Below are 24,005 nucleotides of genomic sequence, written 5' to 3' on the forward strand. Positions count from 1 at the left end.
GTGTCATATCTTTCCTAGGACAGCACACGGGGAAGCTGAAAAGTCAGGTCGAGCCGCTACTAATGCGACTGAGTTCGGTCCCTCAGTTAAAGTGACGGCTACCAAGTCTCACCATGTATTAACAATCTGTTGAATAACAGATTGAAAAAGCCACAGTCCTTCATATCCTTTTATTCATATCTCCCTCACTAAGGAGAACAGCTAGGTTTTAAAATTATTCTATTTGAAATTGCATGTTATCATTAAAAACATTCTTGATATTCCTAATAACAAGTATAATTGACAAGATCTTCTGCACTCTTTATAATTCTCCCTTAATTTTCCAGTGAAATAAAGCCTTGCTCTAATTTGTATCAATCTCCTAATTGTAGAAAGCAAGCAAGCAAGCGGAAGGGAAGGAAGGGGGCGGGGGAGAAGGAAGGAAATAAAAGGAAAGGGCGCCTGGGTGGCTCAGTCGGCTAAACCTCTGCCTTTGTCTCAGGTCATGATCCTAGGGGCCTGGGATCAAGTCCCACATGGGGCTCTCTGCTCAGCAGGGAGTCTGCTTCTCCCTCTACCTCTCCCCCACTCTCCCAAATAAATAAATTAAATCTTGAAAGGAAGGAAGGAAGGGAGGAAATCAATCTACAGTTGACTCCTGCTGGTCTTCCTGAGTGACGGGTTCCTAAGTGCTTCTCCATGTGATGTAGGCCAGGCCTTAAGAGTTCCTCCTAGAGAGACCAAAAAAGGGAAAGGAGAAGTTAGGAACCCCTTCACGCCTTCTGATCCTCATACAAATTCAGATTGAACTGCCACGTTTCCGACCTTACTTCTCAATGAAGCCTGATTAAAGAGGCCTTTTAATGCCATGTATGCAGAAGTTCACCCACAAACAAGGCAAGGTCCCCAGCTGTGGTGAAAGGGCAGAATGTGGGAAGGGTCGGGAGGACTCAGCACAACCAAGGACTGTGCCTTCTGCCCTGTAACATCAAAGCAGGATCAATAAGTCCTGGGCAAGCATAGCGGAATCCTGGGACAAAGTGAAACGTCAGCCGGTGAGCAGGTACCTAATGGGGACCGGAGCCCATTAGAGTCAGCAGCTGGCACCCTGGGATGGCAAAGAGGGTCAGAAACGAGGAATAATCTGGCATTGGCTCATGCTGCCAACCCAGAGGACACACAGGCCAAACACATACCCGTACATTTCCTCTTTACTAGGTCTCCCTTCCAGAGCAAGGTATGAGTTGTCAACGGTTCCAAGAAAGTTGGGAAATACTAGTCTTCTCTACTGTAAGATTCCTGGGTGCCTTTAATCTATTAAAATGTGTTGAGGATTTGCAAAAAGGGAATGTCACCAGCGGTGTCCACAAGTATCTGGCCACTGAACCCTTCCCTAAAGGCCATCTCATGCAGCTGGAATGTCCAAGCATGCATTCTGCAAAATGTTGACCCATCCATGGGACCCAAAGGATAAATGAACCAAGAGGTCCACCCTTAAGAGTAGAAAAGTTCCTAAACTGGCCACAAAACCTTGCACATCCAGAGGATCCCATAGCCCAGGAATTCCTTGAAACAATGTCGGATTTCCCAGACTAAGACAGACCCCGCAGGCTGGTAATAAACCCCATCCCATCTCCGGATGCTGGATTGCCTGGTGTAAACCCCAGAGTCAGTTCCGGAGTATCCCAGGAGCCCTGTGGCAGTCCACAAGCATTTTCAGGAGTGAGCTATGAATGTCATGTTCTGACCTTTGGGATGTGGGTTAGAAGGCTAAAAGATACATCTGTGCCCTAATCCCCAGCCCCTGTGGGTGTTACCTTATTTGGAAAAAGAGTCTTTGCAGGGTGATTTAGTCAAGGCTCTTGAAATGAGATCATCTTTCATTACCCAGGTAGACCAAAAATGCATTGACAGGTGCCTTCATAAGAGTGAAGCAGAGAACTCTGGAAAACAGCATGGAGGTTCCTCAGAAAGTTGGAAATAGAGCTACCTACAACCCCGCAATCGCACTACTGGGTATTTACCCTAAAGATACAAATGCAGTGATCCAAAGGGGCACAGGCCCCCTAATGTTTATAGCAGCAATGTCCACAATAGCTAAATTATGGAAAGAACCTAGATGTTCATCAACAGATGAATGGATAAAGAAGATGTGGTGTATATATACAATGGAATACTATGCAGCCATCAAAAGAAATGAAATCTTACCATTCGCAGCAACGTGGATGGAACTAGAGGGTATTATGCTAAGCGAGATAAGTCAATCAGAGAAAGGCAATTATCACATGATCTCCCCGATACGTGGAATTTGAGAGTCAGGGCAGGGAGTTTGGGGATAGGGAGGGGAAAAAAATGAAACAAGGTGGGATTGTGGGGGGCACAAACCATAAGAGACTCTTAATCTCACAAAACAAACTGAGGATTGCTGGGAGATGGGGGGGTAGGGATAGGGTGGCTGGGTGACGGACATTGGGGAGAGTATGTGCTATGGTGAGTGCTGTGAAATGTGTAAGCTTGATGATTCATAATCCTGTACCCCTGAAGTACATAATACATTATATATTAATAAAAGTAATAAAAAAAAGAGTGAGGCAAAGAGGGGCGCCTGGGTGTCTCAGTAAGTTAAGTCCAAGTCCGGGGATCAAGCCCCAAATCACATTGGGCTCCCTGCTCAGCGGGGAGCCTGCTTCTCCCTCTGCCCCTCTCCCTGCTCGCGTGCTCTCGCTCTCTCTCATTCTCTCAAATAAATGAATGGAATCTTAAAAAAGAAGAGAGAGCAAAAAAGAGTGAGGTAGAGAGATCTTTGAGACACAGAGGAGGCCCCGTGAAAATGAGACAGAGGTCGGAACAGTGCAGCCGCAGCCAGGAACGACTAGAGCCACCAGAAACTGGAAGAGGCGAGGAACGGGTTCTTGGAGCTTCTGCAGGAAACGTGACCCTCCCAACACCTCGATTTCAGCCTTTTGGCTCCCAGAACTGTGATGTGAAATAATAACTGTCGTTTTAAGCTATTGTGTTTCTGGTAATTGGTTGCGGCAACCACAGAAAACTGACACGGTGGTCAGGGAATATTCGAGCTCCAGCACCAGGGTCCGCTTCAGCACTGACCGGCTGGTTGCAGCTTGTGCCCAATTTCAAGTCCCTCTGCCACACCCCCTCAGCCCAGCATTCTGGGGCAGCTCCCGGGGCCTGAGGGGAGTCTCTCTTTGGGATGTCCCTTGAAACATACATTTCAGTCTGATTGACTTCTACCCTGAAATTGTGTCATTGCCCTAAACCGAGGCTCTCCTGTAGAGATTTTTTTCCTAGCCCTACGGAACCCAGGGGAAACCTTAGGTTAGCACCTCACCCTCCTCGTTTATGGAAAACATTCAGCTCCCGGGTTGAGTTTCTTCTGTCATCTTGTCTGTCTCCATCAAACACTCATGGAGTGGTTTTTCTGTAGAACCTGCTTTGTTAGATCCTGGAGATAAGCAGGTCAGGCAGATCAGGCAGATCAAAGACTTACTTCCTGTCCCAGAAGAAGTTGCCATTGAATTAAAAAACATTTTCTAGGTTTACCAGGAAAGCATCACAACCACACTTGGGGCTCCCATGTAATGATTTCCGTTCTGACTGCTTAGATGTAATTCTGAAGTCTAACTAGGATTTCTTGATTTCTTAGGTTTAAATCTTCTTCTTCTTCTTTTAGATTTTATTTATTTGAGAGAGAGAGAGCGCGCAAGAGCAGGGACAGGGCAGAGAGAGGGGGACAAGCAGACACCCCGCTGAGCAGGGAGCCCGATGTGGGGACTCAATCCCAGGACCCCGAAATCATGTTCTGAGCTGAAGGCAGACACTTAACTGACTGAGCCACCCAGGTGTCCCTAAATCTTTTTGAGCACAAACCCTTAAAGCGTATGACATACATGGTATTTTTGTTTGTGAAATTCTCCTTCCTTCTTGTCTCCTGGCAACAAGATCTGCCTTGCTCTCTGTCTACCTCTCTCTCTCTCCCTCTTTTAAGTAAGCTCTACGCCCAGTGTGGGGCTTGAACAGACAACTGGGAGATCCAGAGTCGCATGCTCTACTCCTTGAGCCAGCCGGGTGCCCTCTGACCCGCCTGCCTTCTACAGAACTATTCCTGCCTCACTCCAAACGGAGTCCTAGGGGACCTGCCAGTCTCACCACTGGCGCAGCCCCCCTCTTCCTCCTCCACCCTGGGAAGGGCACCTGGTCTAGGCTGGACAAATGCCTCCTCTTGGTGCCCACTGTGCCCACTGTCTCTCCCCTTCCAGCCCCTTCTATCCACTCACCAGCCACCCTCGGGCCCCACGCTGCGCCCAGGTCTCTGACACTTTAGTTTACAATTAATCCACAGTTTGGGTTTTCATCCCCACAATATTCTGAATTTAAGTTTCTGACCAATCATTTGGAAGCACTAAATAACATCTAACTTGACTGAGCCCTTGCTGAAGGCCAGGCCCTGTCCAACGAACTTGGGCACAATTTTCCGTCCCAAACTCAGCACTCCTAGGAGGTAGGCGTTGAGGAAGAGAGCGCTCAGCTTCAGCGAGGTACCAGGTCTGACACGTCTGAAGGAGCGCACTCAGGTCCAGGGCCTGCGCCAGAAACACATGCCGGGCTCTCAGGGGAATCCGATTCCCATCAGAGGTGCCCCCGATCCCGGTACTGCGGACTTCACATGGGGCTTTAACATCGCCCACTGCTCTCCTCCCTAGGATGCTGCATGTCCCACGTCTTCTGGGGTGCCCCCCCCCCCGCTGGGCCTCTCACTTCCTTGTGAATAAGACCATAGGGGCCACTCTCGACCTCTAACTTCTGGGTATTCCCTGATAGACCGCCCACACGGATGATGGCCTGACCATATAGGACCAGAAGGAAGCCAAAGTTCAACCCCTGCAGCGACTGGCCTGGAAGTGACAGCGTCTCTAACTTTGGGTCCCACCTCCACTTTCGGACCAGTCAGAGAAGGCCACCGCGCGTCTGTAACTGATCGCGCAGGAGGCCGCTGGGTTCCCGGCCAGCAGCGTCCACACGGAGCGTATCCGCGGTCGTCCTTTCTCCGTGAGGAAGCTTCCCGGCTCCTCTGCGGAGTGTCTCTGCGCGCGGAGGGTGGCTGGCTCCGTGCGCGTAGTGAGCTCTGGATGAAGAGCCTTTGCCTTTTCCCGTTCGGGTGGCCTTTCCACTTCATCTGGGTTTTAACCGGGTTCAGTCTTTCCCTCCGTGCCCCGCCCACCCCTGCCCTTGAGAACCCTCCCCCACGCTCACCGACCTGTCCCCCAGCCTCCGATCTGCCCGTTTTGACAGCAGCGACCCTACGCATCAGCCTTTCCTTGCGGTGACTCATGAGTTTCTTGGTCAGGCTCCTCCACCCGTGGCAGGTGAGACCTCCAGGCCCTGCCTGACACCCGCAGGGGCCCCTTCCAGCCCCCTGCTGGGAAGCGGTTGTCATAGCGATGGAGGCGCGCGCAGGCGGGGCGAGCGGCTCCGGGCAGCCCGGGAAGGGCGGGCGGCGGCTACGTCGTCCTGCTCGGCAACCCCCCCCTCCTCCCCTCCCCTCCCCTCCTCCCCTCCCCCCTCCTCCCCTCCCCCACCTCCCAGAGCAAGCGCGGAGCGGGAGCGGGGATTGTCGCTGTCGGTCACTCTCGGATCCCTGTCTAGCACATCCCCCACATGGGCTCTCCGTCGCTGGCGTCACTGGGTTGTGCAGCTCGGACTGTGTTGCTTAGCAACGAAATAACAAACAAGGTAAATCGAACCTCCATTGAATCTGCGTGAAAGCCTCGTTCACGCGGACGCGTCGTCGGGGCTGTGGCGCCGAGGCGGGGGTCGGGCTAGACCCTTTTAAATATAGGATTAACACATAGAGTAAAAAGTGCGCAAAGCTTAAGTGTACATCTTGATAACTTGTGTCCAACACCCAGAACAGGCTGTCGAGTACTTCCAGGACTGCGCAGAATTCCCTGGCCCTTCCCGCTCAGTACCCGCCCCCCAGGGACAGGAATGGGACTCCATCACCGACAGTTTGCTCCGCTTTTGAACTTCAGATGGGTGGGATGAGGCTGGGTGGACCATTGGACTCCGACTTGTTGCGCTCATCATGGCGTCCGTGAGAGGTCCCCGTTGTGTGTAGCTGGAGGAGTTGGATTCCCTCTGTTCCCAACAACAGAACTGTTAGGGCTTTGAACTTCATCTGCCGCCTGGTTTCTCTGCCTCACCTTTGCCACTAGAGCTCCTGATGGCTATCCATTCGAGCCCAACTGAAGCTCCCCAAGGGTCTTTATGTATTGGCTCATCTCCGCAAGTGGCTGGGGCTGCCCTAGCCTCTGTTCCAAGGACTCTTGGCCCATTTTTCCCCCACTGGTCTGTGTGGCTAAGACCCTACATCCCTTCTCCTGGTGCCACCTGAATTAGGGTGTCACAGAGCCCAGGTGGCCAAGATAGCCATAGGCATGAGAATCCTGTTCCCTCCAGACCATTTCATTCCTTTCCAGTTAGTTCAAGTTCTTCGAATTTTTTTTCTTTTTTTTTTAAGATTTTATTTATTTATTTGACAGATCACAAGTAGACAGAGAGGCAGGCAGAGAGAGAGAGAGGGAAGCAGGCTCCCTGCTGAGCAGAGAGCCCGATGCGGGCCTGGATCCCAGGACCCTGGGATCATGACCTGATCCGAAGGCAGCGGCTTAACCCACTGAGCCACCCAGGCGCCCGAGTTCTTCGAATTTAAACTGTTTGTTTTGAAGTACGTTTACAGAAAAGTTGCAATGATGGTACGGATTCTTCTCTACGTTTCACCCACAATTCCCAAATGTTAATATTTTGCGCATTTGCTTTACCATTCTTTCTCTCCATGATGTAGGAAAGATGTTAGGGTTCAAAGGCGACAGCCAAGAAAGAATCCTTGAGACGTCTTTGGTGCAAAAAGGATTTCATTAAAGCACAGGGACAGGACCCATGGGCAGAAAGAGCTGCCCTGAGGTCATGAGGAGTGGCCCCTTATAGACTTTCAAGTAGGGAAGAGGTTAGGGTAAGTCTCTCAGGAATTTTAGAAACAAGGTTTCCAGAACCTTGAGGGAGTTAGCTATCTGGAAAAGGTCATTTATTGCCATCTAATAAAACCTTAGTCATGAGACCCTTCAGATGTATATCAGTGGGTCATATGCTTGGGAGATGATTGCCAACACGAATCTTGGGGGATTTAGATATGAAAGAATTTCTAAAGGAATTTTTATTTTTATTTTATTATTTTATTTTTTTTTAAGATTTTATTTATTCATTTGACAGACAAAGATCACAAGTATGCAGAGAGGCAGGCAGAGAGAGAGGAGGAAGCAGGCTCCCTGCTGAGCAGAAAGCCCGATGCGGGGCTCGATCCCAGGACCCTGGGATCATGACCTGAGCTGAAAGCAGAGGCTTTAACCCACTGAGCCACCCAGGTGCCCCACTAAAGGAATTTTTATATGTGAAAGTAGACTCATAGGATCCTGGGGGTCGGGCTGGGGTTACCTTTTGCCCTTAGCAGAGTATTAACATTGAGGCAGTTGAGTCCCTAGAGGAATGTCACTATGCCTGTTTCAAGGACTTGTCAGTGGGCTGCAGAAAGTAGGGAAATTTAAGTTTTTCTTCTGTCTTTGTTTCCCACATCATCCATATATGAATAATTTGCGTACATTAATTTTTCTAAACTGCTGGAGAAGATATTGTAGCCATTGTGCCTCTTTGCCCCTAAATACTTCACTATATGTTTCTGTTATTTAAAGGACATTTTCATACATAACCATGGTACATTTATCAAAATGAGGAAAGCAGCCCCTGGATGGTTCAGTCAGTTAAGCCTTGACTCTTGATTTCAGCTCAGGTCATGAACTCAGGGTCATGAGATTGAGCCCCATGTCTGGCTCCATGCTTGGTGTGGGGGGGGTCTCCTTGGGATTCTCTCTCTTCTTCTGCCCCTTGCATGCCCGCACACACTCTCTTTCTAGATAAAAAATCTTGGGACACCAAGGGTGGCTCAGTCGGTTAAGTGTCTGCCTTCGGCTGAGGTCATGATCCCAGGGTCCTGGGATCAAGTCCCACATTGGACTCCCTGCTCAGTGGGGAAATAGCTTCTCCCTCTGCCCGCTCCTCCCCCTGTCTGTGTGCGCCCTCTCTCTCTGTCTGACAAATAAATAAATAAATAAATAAAACCTTTAAAAAACTTTTTATAAACAAATAAATAAATAAAATCTTTTTTAAAAATGAGGAAATTAACATTGGCATACCCATATTATAGAACTACAGACCTTATGAAAATTCTGCCGGTCAGCTACTGATGGGTGTGTTTGTGAAAGTCGCAGGATTTTTCAGATTATTTTTTTATTATGGTAAAATACATATTGCATGAGATTTAGCATTTTAACCTTAACTTTAAAATATTCTCTATAATTTTTAAAGTTTTTATTTTCGTTCCAGTTAGTTAACATGCCGCAGTATACTAGTTTCAGGTGTGCGATAAAGTGACTGGACACTTCCGTACGTCACCCCGACAAGTGCTCATCACGACAAGTGCTCTCCTTCATCCCAGCCCCCCGTTTCCCCCACCTCCCCAACCTTTCCCCTCTGGTAACCAGCCGTTTGTTCTCCTTAGCTAAGAGTCTGTTTCTTGGTTTTCTTCTTTCTCTCTTTTTTTTTTTCCCTTTGCTCATTTGTTTTGTTTCTTAAATTCCACATATGAGTGAAATCATACCATATTTGTCTCTGTCTGACTGACTTATTTTGCCTAGCATTATACCGTTATACTCACTAGCTCCATCCATGTGGTTACTAATGGCAGGATTTTACTCTTTCTTATGGCTGAATTTTACATGTATATATATAATCTCCACATCTTTAGCCATTGGTCAACTGATGGATGTCTGGGCTGCTTCCATATCTGGCTATTGTAAATAATGCTGCTGTAAACATAGGAGTACATGTTTCCCTTTGAATTAGTGTTTTTGTATTCTTTGGGTAGTCTGATTACTGGATGGTAAGGTAGTTCTATGTTTAACCTCCATACTGTTTCCACAATGCCTGTACCAGTGTGCACTCCCACCAACAGTGTACAAGTGTTCCTTTTCCTCCACCTCCTCGCCAACACCTGTTGTCCATTATCACGATTTTTAAGCAGACAATCCGTGGCATTAAACTCATTCACAGTGTTGTGCAGCCATTACCACTGTCTTCATCCATGTGAGCTGTTGTGGTAAAAAATACAGTAGATCACGTGGCCTACAAACAGAGACATTTACTTCTCACAGGTGTAGAGGCTGCAAGTCCAAGATCAAGATGCGGACAAGTCAGGTGCCTGGCGAGGAGGCTTCCTGGTTCAGAGATGGCGGTCTCTCATCGTGTCCTCACATGGCAGAAGGCGCAAGGGAGCTCTCTGGGGTCTCTCTTAGAAGAATACTAATCTCGTTCACAAAGGCTCTGCCCTCAGGACCTACTCTCCTCTCAAAGGCTCTACCTCCAAACACCATCACGTTGGGGATGACGTTTCACTCTATGAATTTGGGGGCGCTGCAAACATTCAGTCTATAGGGAACACCATCGAGATGCACACCATCTATCACACCATCGCAACCCTGTACTCACTGAACAGTAACCCCCCTCCCACCTCCTCAGCCCCTGGAAACCACCATCTTTTCTATTTCTGAATTTGACAACTCTGAGTACTTCACAAAAGTGGAATCCTGCAATATTTATCCTTTTTGACTGGATTATGTCATCTGGCATAAGGTTAAGATCCTCAAGATTAATCCACGCTGTAGCCTGACTAATGTCCTTTGAAAAGAAAGGGGGGAAGATACCATTTTTCCCAGTCCAGGATCCAGCGTCAAATCCATAGGGCGGCTAGGTGTCATGCCTCTTTAGTCCCTTCTAATAAGGAATGGTTTCTTAATCTTTCTTTGTTGTTCGTGACATGGGCATTTTTATAGGATATAGGCCAGTTATTTTGTAGAAATACCTTTCAGTCTGATTTGTTTGCTAGCCCCTCACAAACTGAGGTTATGAATTTTTGGCAGGAGCAGCACCAAAATGACAGGACCCTCAGTGGTATTGTATCAGAGGCTCACGTTGTCCATTTGTTCCATTACGGGTGACACTAATTTTTATTTTATTTCATTTATTTATTTGACAGACAGAGATCACAAGAGAGGCAGGCAGAGAGAGAGGAGGAAGCAGGCTCCCCGCTGAGCAGAGAGCCCGATGCGGGGATCGATCCCACAACCCTGAGATCATGACCTGAGATGAAGGCAGAGGCCCAACCCACTGAGCCACCCAGGCGCCCTGGTGACACGAATTTTGATCCCTTGGCCAAGGGGGCTGCCAGCTTTCTCAACTGGAAAGTTGTTACTTTCCCTTTTATGGTTCGTATCCTGTGAGGAGAGAGTAAGACTGTATACATATCCCATTTCTTTTTTTTTTTTTTTTAATTTTTTTTTTAAAGATTTTATTTATTTATTTGACAGAGAGAGATCACAGTAGGAGAGAGGAAGGGAAGAGATCACAGAGAGAGAGGAAGGGAAGCAGGCCCCCTGCTGAGCAGAGAGCCCGATGTGGGACTCGATCCCAGGACCCTGAGATCATGACCTGAGCTGAAGGCAGCGGCTTAACCCACCGAGCCACCCAGGCGCCCCACATATCCCATTTCTCATTAAATTCTCACCCACTACTTCAGCATCCACTGACGATTCTCTCTGACACAATTAATGCTCTGATGGCAAATGGTATTTCAACGTCCATTACTCCTTTGACACTTACTAGTTGATATTCCACCATAAGAAGAGTTTTCTCTTCTCCCCAATTATTTTTTCATTTACATAATTATATCTGCCAGCACTTGTGGATTTTTACTTTACCCTATGATTGGGATAGGTAAAATAAGAATGGTCATAATTCAATACTATCGGTATTGTTGGTCCAATTATCCCAGATTTGTCGAAAGGGAGTTCCTCCAAGCTAACTTTCTTGGGTTCTTTGGCTAAGTTCCTGTCATTCTTTGAGGACTTCCTCGCTGTCTCACAGAATAGTACCATCTGGTTTCATTTGTATCTTTCCTATCTGAGCCCTGAAATTAGCCATTTATCCAAAGAGCTCTGGCTTCTGTGAGGGAGAATGATATTGAGAAGCCCAGATCTGGGCATCGGGCGAGCTTGGACACCCTCCTGGCTGGTGAAATGACTGCGGCATGTTCACCTGGACAGGCCAGCATGAGCTCCACGACACTTTCGTTCTTCGCAAGTGCCTTCACATACCGGTTCTTGTCCTCCGTTGACTGCTAAATTATAGATATTAAAAATTATTATTTTATTCTGGCTGGTGGATCACAACTGATTTATTTTCTTTTTAAAAATGTATGTATTTATGCATTACTTTCCTGTGCTGCTATAACAAATTATCACCAACTTAGTCATTTAAAACAGAAGCGATTTATCGTCTTATACTCAGAGGTCAGAAGTGCGAGATGGGCTGTCCTGGAATCAGGGTGTTTGCAGGACTGAATTCTTTTCTGGGGGCTCAAGGCAAAACTCTTTTCTTGCCTTTTTCCACCTTCCAGAAGCTGCAGCATTCAGCAACTCGCATCCCTTCCCCCACCTCCAAAGCTAGCGATCACTTTGCTGGGACCGTGGTTTCTGCAGTTATAGCTCCTTATTTTGACCCTGCTCCCCTGTCCTCTCTCCCCTGTGACCACACTGGGCCCACCCAGGTAATCCCTGTTCATCTCCCACCTTCAGAGCCTCAACCGAATCACACATGCAAAGCCCCCCACTGTGCTGGGCCATGTGTGCTATAGAGCATATTTACAGGTTCTAGGGATTAGGGGGCGGACATCTGGGGAGGGCCAGGACACCACGATAATGTATTTGATATACTCTTAAATAACGAACATGAAATATGTTGGTAATAAGAGAAACAGTTGTAAGAAAGAAGGCCCAGATGGACAGACGCTCTCTTGCTCCCCGCTGGGACTCCTGCTGGCAGCGGCCACCCCTGCCCTTTGGCTGGAGACAAGGTGGTCTGAGCCAGCCTCAAAGTCAAAGCCCCAAGCGAATGGCTCCAGGCTGAGTAGGGGCTCTTCTTCTAGCCTCCAGCTCCCAGGGGCTCTCTTTCTTGGTCGCTGAGATTCCCCCAGCGGGCGCGCATTTTAGAGGGGACACAGGAGGCGCGTCTACACCGCCACCATCCATCAGCTCCCTTAGGCTTCTTTCCTCCGCGGGGCCTGCTCAGCCCGGCCCACACAGCGCCCACCCGGCTGGGCAGGGGTCCCCTGTGTCCCTGGCGCGCCCTCGCCTCCCACACTGGCTCTTGGCCCCCCTGACTGCTTTCTCCTGCGAACCCCGAATTCCCACTGCGAGGACATTTGTATTTGCTTCTTCTCCCCTAATACAAATGTTGCTGTTTTCCAACCCTCCCGCCCCCTGCTGTGCCTTTGATTCTGAACCAGGTCTCTCTCGGGTCGGCACAGATTCCGCTGACTCGGCCCCCGCATTCCTGCTCCCCTTCCCCTCCCCGCTCCGCCCCCCACCTCCAGTCTCTCCGGCGGCCCTTGGGAGGCATCGCACCTACCCAAGGACATCAGCCCTCTCGGTCCCGGGCGGCGCCCACAGCTCCCCCCACCCCACCCCACCCCGCGGTCTGAGGTTGGCAGGAACCAGAACGGACGTGATCCACGTGCCTGATGGCTGAGCGGCGGAGGGCCGCTCCCCAAGCCCCCTGAAAACTCCCCTCCAGGCTTCCCCCCACCCCGGGAGTTTGTTTAAGGTTGGGTCGGGGTCTCTGGGGAGGCTGGGTGCACCTGCCGCGGAACAGCTCCCTTACAGTGCGGTGTCACCCTTTCCCCAGAGCACAGCCCCTGGGGGCTGGGCAGGCGTCTATGCAGCCTCCGCCTGGGACCGTCCTGGCCCGCATGCACACCTGCAGGGGGGGCCTCCCGGGCGGGTTGGGGGGCGGGCTTCCTTCTGCACCTGCAGTAGCGGCTTCTCAGCCACCCTCTGTCGGCACTAACAACCCACCCCTCCCCACCCGAGGGGGGGGGCAGAAAAGGGAGAGCAGAGGCTTGAAGAGAAGTTAATGGAGGCCAAGAGCCAGAAGATCTTTGGAAAGCGATTTTTTCTTGCGCTTAGAACAGATGTGACTACAATGTCTGGGCCTCCAAGGCCTAGAATATCCCTTGAAAGGTTCCCAGGACAATTCTTTTCCTCTCCATTTGAGCTCTTTATCTGAGGTGTAACTCCCACGTACCAGTCACCCCCTCCAGACGCACAAGTCAGGTCTGATTGTCCCCGTAGGAGCTGAGCAGTCACCGCTGCCACCCACTCCAGCCCGTTTTCCTCCCGGTAATCAGAAACCTGCACGCACCAGCCAACTCCCTTCCTCCTCACCCACCAGCCCCTGCAAACGCTAATCTATGCCTGCCTCCCTTCCTTCCCTCCTTTCCTAGGATTTATTTGCCAGAGAGTGAGAGCGAGCACAAGCAGAGGGAGCGGCAGGCTGAGGGAGTAAGCGGGGCTCGATCCCAGGACCCCAGGATCATGACCTGAGTCGAAGGCAGATGCTTCACCGCCTGAGCCACCCAGATTTCCCCAAACTCTAGCCTTTCGATACATCTACTATGGAAAGATTAGAGTCAAATAGATTTTACTCCTCTAGACATTCCCTATAAATGAAATCATGGGATCTGTGGTCTTTGTGTCTGGCATCTTCCACTCAGCGTAATGTTTTCAAGGTTTATCGATATTGTAATACGTGCCAGCACTTTCATTCCTTCTTACAGCCGGAGGATAGTCCGCTGAGTGGATGGAGCACAGTTTATCCCTGCATTCGTCAGCTGGTGGGCATTTGGGTTATTTCTACTTTTTGCTGTTATGAATAATGCTGCAGTGAACATTTTTGTCTCGATTTTGGTGTGGACATAGGCCTTCAGTTCCCTGGGCTCTATACCTGGGAGTGGAATTGGTGGGTTATATGGTAACTTTACCATCTCAAAGAACCATCAGAGACCTATTTTTAGGGTTTTTTTTTGGGGGGGGGGAGGAAGGTGCAGCCAGTTCAAAAAACAGTTGAATAGATCTACAACAGGGATGGGTAAATCAGCTTCCACATGTTGACAGAGAACCTTCTCCTCAGAAAGCCCTCTGCATGGAGACCTATGAGAGGAATAGTTCACTGTATGGTGTGGAATGAGACGGAGCTCAGGGAGGGCAGGATGCAGTGACGACATCCTCCTCCTGGACAGAAGAGAGACAGACATCCCAGCTCCCAGCTGTCCCCCATCACAGGGACTGAAACACATGGCGAGCAGAAGTCCCACCGGCACGGCCCGCAGTGAGCGGTTAGGGCGAGGGTTCTGCTGAGGTCGTGGGGAAGAGTGCAGCCTTACAGCTGAAAAAATATTTGCCTCCACCTCCCAGAGAGTTTGCAGCAGGGAGAAGAGAACAGCATGGATGGAAGCCCAGCAGTGTGACAGTGCCCGAGGCCCTTGGTCCTGGAGAAAGGAGGCTAGGAGTCAGAGGGGAGAGGTCCGGGGGAGTAAACCGAAGCCTGACATCAACGCCACGCTAAGGAGTTTGACCTTGAACCTTTAGGTTCTGGGATCTGTCCCAGGACTTGGGGCTGTGCAGGGTGGTCAGCTTGTTCTGGAGCCATGCCCTTGGAGGAGGAGAGGGAGGGAGTTTTGAGGATGGGGATCTGGGCAGAGGCTCCATGCGGAGAGAGAGACCGGGAGGACCTGGGAGTGGGGTGGGGATAGGGAGGAAGAGGCCAGTGAAGGACGCCCCCGGGACTGCATGAAAGCTGGGAGAGCTGCCTGAGTCATAAACACTTGGGTTTTTCTAGAAAGAATGACTGACATTACAGCCCCTGGGCACACAGAGCTGCTAAATGCTTTAACCGCTTGTTTCACGCAGTCGAGTTCCCACAGGAAGACAGCTTCACATGGAAACTCGGAATTTTGAGAGAGGCTTGCAGATTCTTTTGGTTTGGGACAAAGCCTTCGCTATCTGTCTCCATCAGGTGCGGGTGTGAGTGCCCATTCTATAATGGCGCCCGTTACGCGGATGGCTCCTTCGTGGCACACACCACCCAATGCCAGGCCCAGCCCCACACTACAAACCCCTCCGGTTCCTCCTCATGGGCATGTAAGGCCCACCCCAGGGCAGCAGAAGCGTGAAAGGGAAATTCTTAACTCCAGAGTCACACTTTTTCCTCCTCATTTTCTTGTTTTTCTGTTTCGGGGCTTCTTCTCCCTACTCCCCTGATCTTCTGGAAGAATCTGGAACACTCCCGCTGCCCAGTGTTCTCTGCAGGATCTGTGTCTGCAGGAGCCGGTGTCATTTCTCCCCCAGCAAAAAGGCTCAGGCACAGTCTGGCACAGCCTGGGGATTGCAAAAGTGCCCTTGACTCAAGGTGTCAGAGGAAAAATCAATCCCTAAGGCAGGATGGAGGTAGAAAATCCAGGCTGGGAGCAACACAGGGGCAAGCCAGAACGTTTCGAGGATGCCAACTCCCTGGCTTTGATTTATACTCCTCTTCTTTACTTATCCTGGGGCATCAAGGACGGCCAGCATGGAGGCTTTCACGTGGGAAGGAGCATGAGGAATTCGGTGAGGCTGAGGACTTGGGACAGGTGTCTGGGCAGTTTCCTGACCTTGATATTTGTGCATGATACTTTTCCCCCAGGGAATTCCTGGAATTAGCCCAGACCACAGAGGTGGCCAGGTGTCACCATGGCTCTGGTCCCCATGTGAGCATCACTCCATATTGCCGGAAAGGTGACAGGTTTGGCAGCCTGTGGTGACAGAAGGCTAAGTCTGAACCGCACACACAAGGATTATCTTGGTTTTCCTCTGTGCCTCTGCTCCAGAGACCTCCAGCACTCAGCTCTGGTGGATGTTTCTGTGCTTTCATCCTTTTGGGAATTGGATCCTTTTATAATTCTACAACATTGTGAAATGTTTAGACATTAGGACACCTAGGGGTGTTGACACACGATTAGATAATAACAGCGCATTTTAAAATAGCTAAAGGGTTCCATGTTACTCTTCTGTTAGTTGATGGTTAAAATCTTCATAAAAACCACAGGGTCAGATATCTCTGAATCGTCTGTAAGTTGTTTCCAGTGGTTTTCAAATAAGGATTAACTACATCAAAGCTGGAGTGAACTTGAGCCTCTAATCCAAAATTATCTTTAGCTTAACTTCATTCAGTTTCAGATCTAAGAGCTAATTTAGTTAATATTTATATGAGCTTTAAACATCATTAACAGCAGAGTTGTACATTGTTACTGTCATGGTCCCCTGATGAATAGCATCCCTGTGCCCTTTCCACTTTGCAATGTGGCTTTGTTGTTCCTCCTTAAATCAAGCACGAAGATTCATTTCTCCAACCTCGGGCTGGCCCGGTGACTTGCTTTGACCAACACAATGCAGCAAAAATGACACAGAGCAGCCTCTAAGACTAGGCCTTAAGGGATATTGTAAATTCTCTTGTCAGTCTTTCGGAACACTCGGAGTCCCTGTGGAGAGCAAAGGCGAACGGACCGCTGTACAGAGGTCCCAGACATGGGGATGAAACCACCTTAGATCCACGCCTCAGCTTTTCGACCAGCCGTCTGAACCTAGGGGTGGCCAGCAGAAACTTGAGGAACCATATATTTCTTTGCTGAAGTCACTAAATTTTAATGATGTTTGTTATGCAACAAGAGATAACGAATGCAGGGGTGCCTGGGTTGCTCAGTGGGTTAAGGTCTCTGTCTTCGGCTCAGGACATGATCCTGGAGTCCTGGGATCGAGCCCCACATCGGGCTCTCTGCTCGGCGGGGAGCCTGCTTCCCTTCCTCTCTCTCTGCCTGCCTCTCTGCCTGCTTGTGATCTCTGTCTGTCAAATAAATAAATAAAATCTTAAAAAAAAACGATAACTAATACAAACGGGACCCTAAATGGTGATAGGATGGTGTCCTTTTTCTATGAAAACTGATGTCATCCCTAAAACAAATGAAGAAGTTTCCCACTTTCCAGAACAGTAACAGTAGGGTTTCTTCCTTGGGAAAAAAGGAAGCAGGGTTGTTTAAGAACATCTGTGAATTTAGATTTAAATGCCAAAATATAATAATGCTTACCCATGAAAAAAAGAAAACTGAGTGGTTTCATTATTTAAACTAAGAGCTAGTTCAGGGAGGCAGAGAAAAAGAAATTGCTAAATGGGTCCTGTGATTCCCGGAAAATTGCCATTTTCTCCTTACGGGTGTGTTTGCTTGCTTTGTACTCAAAGGGGTTGGAACTGACCGTCCTTCACACTTGGCTTTGAATTAGCAAAATCATGCTTTCCCTTTCTGCCCCTTTTCCATGCTGACCCTTCCTTCCTAGTAGCTCTCTCCACACTAGTAGACCATAAGCTCATCCATGCACATTTTTGGGTGTCTGAATAATTTGCCCCTTTTTATATTGAGTAACTTTCTATGCACAGATATATCCCTGATTGTTTACCGATTTGCTCACTGAAACACGTTCGGGTTTTTCTTGTTTGGGGCGATTATGAGTTGAGCTGCTGCAAATGTCTCTTTATTGTATTTATTTAATTATTTAAAAAGTTTATTTATCCATTTTCTTTTAGAGAGAGAGAGCGTTCAGGAGCGGGCGGAGGGGCAGAGGAGAGGGAGAGAGAGAATCTTAAGCAGGCACCACGCCCAGTGCAGAGCCTCATACGGGGCTGGATCCCACAAGCCCATGACCATGACCCCAAAAAAGAGTTGGGGGTGCTCGACCGACTGAGCCTCTCCGGTGCCCCTCTGCAACCACAAATTTTATTTAATTTTATTTTAGTGCCGGTACAGCTAACACCCAGCGTTATATTAGATTCAGGTGGGTCCGGTGATTCCGCAGATACCTCCATCACTCAGCGTTCATCCGAGGAAGTGTCCTCTCACGCCCCTTCACCTATTTCCCTCCTCCCCCCACTCACCTCTCCTCTGGGAACCACCAGTTTGCTCTCCATGGCTAAGAGTCTGTTTTGGGGTTTATCTCTCTGTTTTTCTTTTTCTTTGTTCATTTGTCCTGTTTCATAAATTCCACATAGGCTTGAAATTGTATGGTATTTGTCTTTCTCTGACTTATTTCACTAAGGGAGCTACTCTCTAGCTCCATCCACATTGTTGCAAATTGCCGGCCCAAATTCCGAGGACCCAAGGCCAAGCAAGATCAAGTTCACATAATGGATACAAACACAGTGAAATGACCGTTTGGAACGGGTTGACTTTACACGTGATCAGAAGATAGAAGAGATACAAATACATTTTTTAAAAAAATTTGACACACTTTGATTGGGCCTAAAAAAGTATTCGATGTTGGCAGCCAGAAAGGGACAAGGGATGGCCCCAATTTGTTGATTTGAGGGTTTGGGCATTCTTGAGGGTAGTTTTTGAGGGCAGAAAGAACTGTGCAAATGTTCACTTTGGTTCTATATTTTAATTTTCAATATATGAAGTTTCCAAATCCTAAACCATTCTTCTTTCATTATTAAAGCTTAAGTTACAGATCTCATTTTTCTTATATTTCGAGCAAATTTGAGGCATTGGTTTAAGTAGATCTTTGGATGATACTTGGTCCCATTTACTAATTTAATTAATTAGCTCTCCTCAAACCTTTTTTTTTTTTTAGTGTGAGTATAAAGGTTATTATAACTGGAATACAGTTGAAACCAGAATTATCTTTCTATAGTAAATCTAAAATTCACAAATGGTGGGGAAAAGACAAACTTCATAAAAAGAAAAACATTAAGCTTTTTTCTGAACTCAAAGCTAAAGCATTAGACATGACTCACACCTTTGTAATAACACCCTTACAATGTTTTTATACATGTGTCGTTTCAGCCTTACTGGAATTCTGTAATAATAGCCAAAATATCGCCAGCCCCGAGCTTCCAGTTCAAGGCATCATTACTCCTCTTGTGATGCGTGAGTAAACAGAAAGCACATGCAGTGTCTGTGTCTGCTCCCATGGGCCTCTCCAGCCAAAGAGGACATAGTTTTCTGGCTTCTTTAAGTTAATCAAATACGCTATACACCTAAGCTCATTGAGCCTTTGAACACATGGCTTTCTTCTCATCATATGCTCAGTTTTTTTCTCTTTGGCTGCCTTCTTACCATTCATTTTTTAAAGTTTAACATGTATAGTAAGAAGGCTTGATTTACATACACTGGGAAATGATCACCACGACAGGTTTTGTGAACATCCTTCACCTCATGTACATAGAACAAAAAGAAGAGGGAAAAATGTCTCCTGTGGGGAGAACTCGGAAGATCTACCCTCCTTCCTTTCCTGCACACCCGAGGCCAGGGTGAGCTGAAGACCTGAGGTTGTCCATGACAACCCTAGCACTTGTTTCTCTGGAACCGAGAAGGTCAGGCCTTCAGTCCCCTCTCCTCCCACCCGCCCTCAGATCTTTTTAGCTGTATAGTAAAATGTCACATAACTGATTTCCTCTTACGGTGCTTTTGTTATTTGGATTAACAATAAAAAAAAACCTCTTGGGGTGTCTGGCTGGTGCGGTTGACAGAGTGTGTGACTCTCCATCTCGGGGCTGTGAGTTTGAGCCCCACAGCAGGTGTAGAGGTTACTTAAAAGTAAAAGAAATTTATTTTTATTTTTTATAGTATTTTTTAAATTAACATACAATGTAGTATTTGCCCTAGGGGTTACAGATCTGTGTATCATCAGGCTTACACACTTCACAGCACTCACCATAGCACATACCCTCCCCAGTGTCCATACCCAATTTTTTTTTTAATTTTTAAAGATTTATTTGTTTTAGAGAAAGAGAGAGCTTAAGCAGAGGGGCAGAGGGAGAGGAGAGAGAATCCCAAGCAGACACCTTGCTGAGCGCAGAGCCCAATGCTGGGTTTGATCCCATGACACCAAGATCACAACCTGAACCAAAACCAAGAGTTGGACGCTCAACCAACTATGCCACCCAGGCACCCCCTAAAGTAAAAACAAACAAACTTAAAACAACAACAACAACAAAAAACTCCTGACTATTGATTATAGGAAATCTAACAAAGTTACAAAAGAAACAAAGCTTAAGTTCTCTCTGAACTGTTTCAACATGGTAAATAAACTTAGTAAGATAAGACTTCATCCCCAAAGCAAAAGTCAAATTGATGATTCAGTTGCACATTTGAAATTCAGTGTGACACAGCTGAGCTTCCAATAGGTCAAATTCTCTTAAGTATCCCAAGAATATCCAATACCAAATGTGCATATCCTACCTAACAAATTTCATCTTCATGCTATGTTTTTGAGGGGCACGTGACTGGCTTGGTCAGTACAGTGCGTTACTCTTGATCTTGGGGTTGTGAGTTCAAGCCCTATGCTGGATGTAGACATTACTAAGTAAATTAAAATAAAATATAATGGTTTTGAGTCTCAAAAGTTTTTGATACTTAATTCTAAATCTTCCTGGACTAAAAGATATTTGTGCACGGCAGAAAATAGTCAACAACCCAGCTCACTGAGGCTACTGAGGCTACTAATGCCACGGGCTACAGTACAGGCAAATATGAGGCTGAACATTGCCAGGTCAAGGTGGGTCTTCTTCCTGCCTAGCAGTCATGCGGGGAGTCCTGTGCATGATTGTTCTGTCAGTGATTCCAGAGTCTCCAGGAGATTCTTTGGTGTAGCTTGAATCCTTATGTTCCCATTATACATACTACATTCAAATACCTTGGACCTTAAGAGGGATCCTAAAATATGTAAAATGTCTGTTCCTTTCAACACAAAAGAATTTAAAACTTGTTGGAATCTTGCTTTCTCTCTCTTTTTTTTTTCTTCAGACTATGCACAACTTCTATGGATATTTAAAATGCTCTCCAGTTGAATTCTGTAGATCACACACACAGGTACCCATGTATGAGGTTGTCCCACTGGCCAAGGCCTGGAGAGAAGCTGCGGGAGGTATGAAGTCCACGTTCCAATACTCGGACGCAGCGTATGTGGCATGATGAGAAAAAGAGTTTTTGTGGATGTAATTCAGTGAAGGATCTTGAGATGAGATCTTCCTGGAAAATCTGGGTGGGCCCTCCCTCCAACATCGGTCATTCTGGGAGGCAGGAGAGAAGAGCGTAAAACCACAGTCGAGGCCGTAGGAGAGCGCAGGTGCAGACTGGAGGGAGGGAGACCTGGGTCTCGGACCACCTTGAACCTCTAGAACCCACGACCACCAGGGAAGGATTCTGTCCTCAGAGGGAGTGCAGCCCAGCCAGACTTCTGGTCTCCAGAACTGTGAGAGAAGGCATTTCTGTTATTTTAAGCCACCAAGTTTGTGGCATCCGCTGCGGTGGTCCCAGGCTACTGATGCAGGCGTGTTCGGGGCACACCTGGGCGAGACAGGTTTCTGCATGTGTATGAAGATCCTTGAGTTGCATGTATAGAAACCCCGTGACACTCTTATTCATAAAAGAGTCACTTGTAAGGGTATGGAGCACTAGAATTGAAGGTCAAGAAAGAATCTGGGCTAGAGAAAGGGATGAGAGCCAGGACCTGGAATGCTGGCAGGACCCTGTTTTTCTTTGTGTCTGCTTCATTGTTTTTTGTTTTCTGCTGCCACGTTTGCCCTGCCTCCATGTAGAACAGACTACCCCATAGCTCCTGCGCGTACGTGTTACTATTCTAGCCACACGGGGAAACTAGCTAGTCTGTGCTCACCCCCAAAGCCAACTTGGAGAGCTCAGGCGCCCTCCCCTGGTCTCATTCCCGATGGTGCTAGGGGCAAGATTTGCCATAGAAACCTGGCTGCCAGGCGCATGTATCCGTGTGGATAAGGAGGCCTATTCTTTGAGAAAAGCCAGTGTCCAGTGGTGTCTACCAGTAGCAGCTGTCTTATTGTGCTGTGTCGTATCGGTTAGCTACTGCCCCCGCCAAAAACTGTCTAAAAAACCCCCAAATGAATACTTGAAAATAACAATTATTTATTTTCACAGATTACAGGGCAGCTGGCTGAGGTTGGGCTTGGTTGAGCTGGTTGAGGACGATCCTGGGGCTCGGGTGCAGGTGACGACAGCCACCAGGGAGGAGCTCTTCTCATGGTGATGGCAGAAGTACAGGAGGGCAAGCCCCGAAAGGCAAGCACGCTTGCGTCATGTGCGCGAACATCCTATCGGCCAAAGCATCACCGCCGCCTTCCGCGGGTGGAGTGGGGAAGGGTCCTCCTCTTACAGAGGTTAGGTGGGTGGGAGAAGGTTGTTGAGCAATAATCTATCACCTGGCACAAGGTTTTTAGTAATGGAACTAAAGGATCAAACGTAATCCCACTCCTAGTGGGACTCCTACCATCAGGAAACTCCTGTCCTACCGGATCGTGAACTTCTCAGAATAATGTATCAAGACTCTTTCCAGAAATTTTTGGACTAAACCCCATTAAGCCTTTAATCTTAACTTCCAGTACATAGGAGACATAAGGAGGGCTAGAGGGAGAAGCTGAATGGATACTGAATCAGTTATTTCCTGCTCAGTAACAAAGTACCCCCAAGCTGAGCTGCTTACACAGCAATGAACAGTAGCTCACAGGATCGTGCAAGAGAGAGCAAGGAGAAACTGCCAGGTGTGACCCAGTCTCAGAGGCATGAGCTGTCACTTTTGCTCATTCTGTTTGTTAGAAATGAGTCAGAGGACAGCTGACACTCCAGAGGAATTTCTACCATTGAATCAAGAGAATCAAAGCATTTGTGGACATATTTAAAAATCACTACTGAAATTATTTGAGATAAAGAGATAAAGAGACCGAAAGCAGTGTTTCACATTCCTGACTGGCTCCTGGATTTTGTTTTTTTCCTTTTTTAAGTCATATGAGTAATTCTGGGGACAAATGGGGAAACTGGGATGTGAAACAAGTATTACACAGATTGGGGAATGGTTGATAATTTTCATAGGTGTGACAAGGGCGTTGTGGCGACATGGAGGGAGGTGCTTATTCTTAGAGGACGCAGGTGGAGGTATTAGGCAGTGAAATGGCTTGATGTCTGCAACTTGTTTTCAAACAGGTAAAACAAACAAACAAAAAAGAGATAAAGCACATGAGCCAGGGGTGCCTGGGTGGCTCAGTGGGTTAAAGCCTCTGCCTTTGACTCAGGTCATGATCCCAGGGTACTGGGATGGAGCCCCTGCATCGGGCTCTCTGCTCAGCAGGGAGCCTGCTTCCTCCTCTCTCTCTGCCTGCCTCTGCCTACTTGTGATCTCTGTCTGCCAAATAAATAAATAAAATCTTTAAAAAAAAAGAGCCAAAATATTAGCACTGGAATCTCAGTGGAGAGTACATATGTGTTCATTGTACTAATTCTTTACTTTTTTACACTTTCAACATTTTTCTAAATTAAAAGTGGATAAATATATGAGGATAACTGGGTCAAATTCCGGGTGAAGGAATTTGGATGTCATCCTTGGCCTGCCCATAAGGAAAATGAGAATGTTCACCTTTCCATAAATGCTCTTCTTTTATCTGGCAAGATAAATGTTCTTCTTTTTCTGGCAAGTGGGTGTCTCATTCGCTTCAGAGAAAGTTCTTTCTGAAGAAAACCCAGGGGCTTCCTGTGGGGTGGTCCTTCTGCTAAACCAGGTAGAGAAGCCGTGAGGATGATATTAAAGACATACGGGGAAAGCAGAACAAATTAGAAATTGATGTCTAGGAGAAAAATCTGGGTTGTTTATGAAAAACAGAAGTTCCCAGACCTTCAGTGACTTGCTGAGGTAAGGAATCAGGGTGGGGAAGAAGAGGCCTTTCAAATTTGCAGGCCAGGGTTTCAAAGACAACCACCAGGAAGCCTCTATCTGTTAGGCACCAAGGACTCCTGGAGGAAATGGAAGCAGGTTCACGATCAAGAGGCGACCCCAGGATAGTGCTCCTGAAACAAACCCACATTCACAATTTTTAGAGTACCCAATGGGAATCCGATGTGTTTGAATTTGAGGTCAACGACAGAGTGAATAAATTAATAAAACATTAGCTCACCATCC

At 47.7% G+C, this 24,005-nt stretch overlaps 2 long non-coding RNA genes across 7 annotated transcripts; one reads left to right on the plus strand and one right to left on the minus strand.

The window, feature by feature from the left end:
• Positions 1-950: 950 nt before the first annotated feature.
• LOC116587079 lies at positions 951-5,368 on the minus strand. Of its 4 annotated transcripts, XR_004284301.1 has the most exons (5): positions 5,255-5,320; positions 4,458-4,580; positions 3,329-3,490; positions 1,797-1,922; positions 951-1,009 (listed from the first exon to the last, which is right to left on the minus strand). It is a non-coding gene; the product is annotated as an uncharacterized LOC116587079 (long non-coding RNA). The 4 variants fall into 4 exon arrangements; XR_004284300.1 differs by lacking the exon at positions 4,458-4,580 and having other exon boundaries at positions 3,329-3,442; positions 5,255-5,368; XR_004284298.1 differs by lacking the exon at positions 4,458-4,580 and having other exon boundaries at positions 5,255-5,357.
• Positions 5,272-22,806, plus strand: LOC116587080. Of its 3 annotated transcripts, none has more exons than XR_004284304.1 (4): positions 5,272-5,363; positions 5,644-5,730; positions 18,869-18,952; positions 20,831-22,806. It is a non-coding gene; the product is annotated as an uncharacterized LOC116587080 (long non-coding RNA). The 3 variants fall into 3 exon arrangements; XR_004284302.1 differs by lacking the exon at positions 20,831-22,806 and adding an exon at positions 19,218-19,558; XR_004284303.1 differs by lacking the exons at positions 5,644-5,730; positions 20,831-22,806 and adding an exon at positions 19,218-19,558 and having other exon boundaries at positions 5,277-5,363.
• The last annotated feature ends 1,199 nt before the right edge of the window (positions 22,807-24,005 follow it).

This window comes from Mustela erminea, chromosome 3 (assembly GCF_009829155.1).
Source record: "Mustela erminea isolate mMusErm1 chromosome 3, mMusErm1.Pri, whole genome shotgun sequence".
NCBI lineage: Eukaryota > Metazoa > Chordata > Mammalia > Carnivora > Mustelidae > Mustela > Mustela erminea.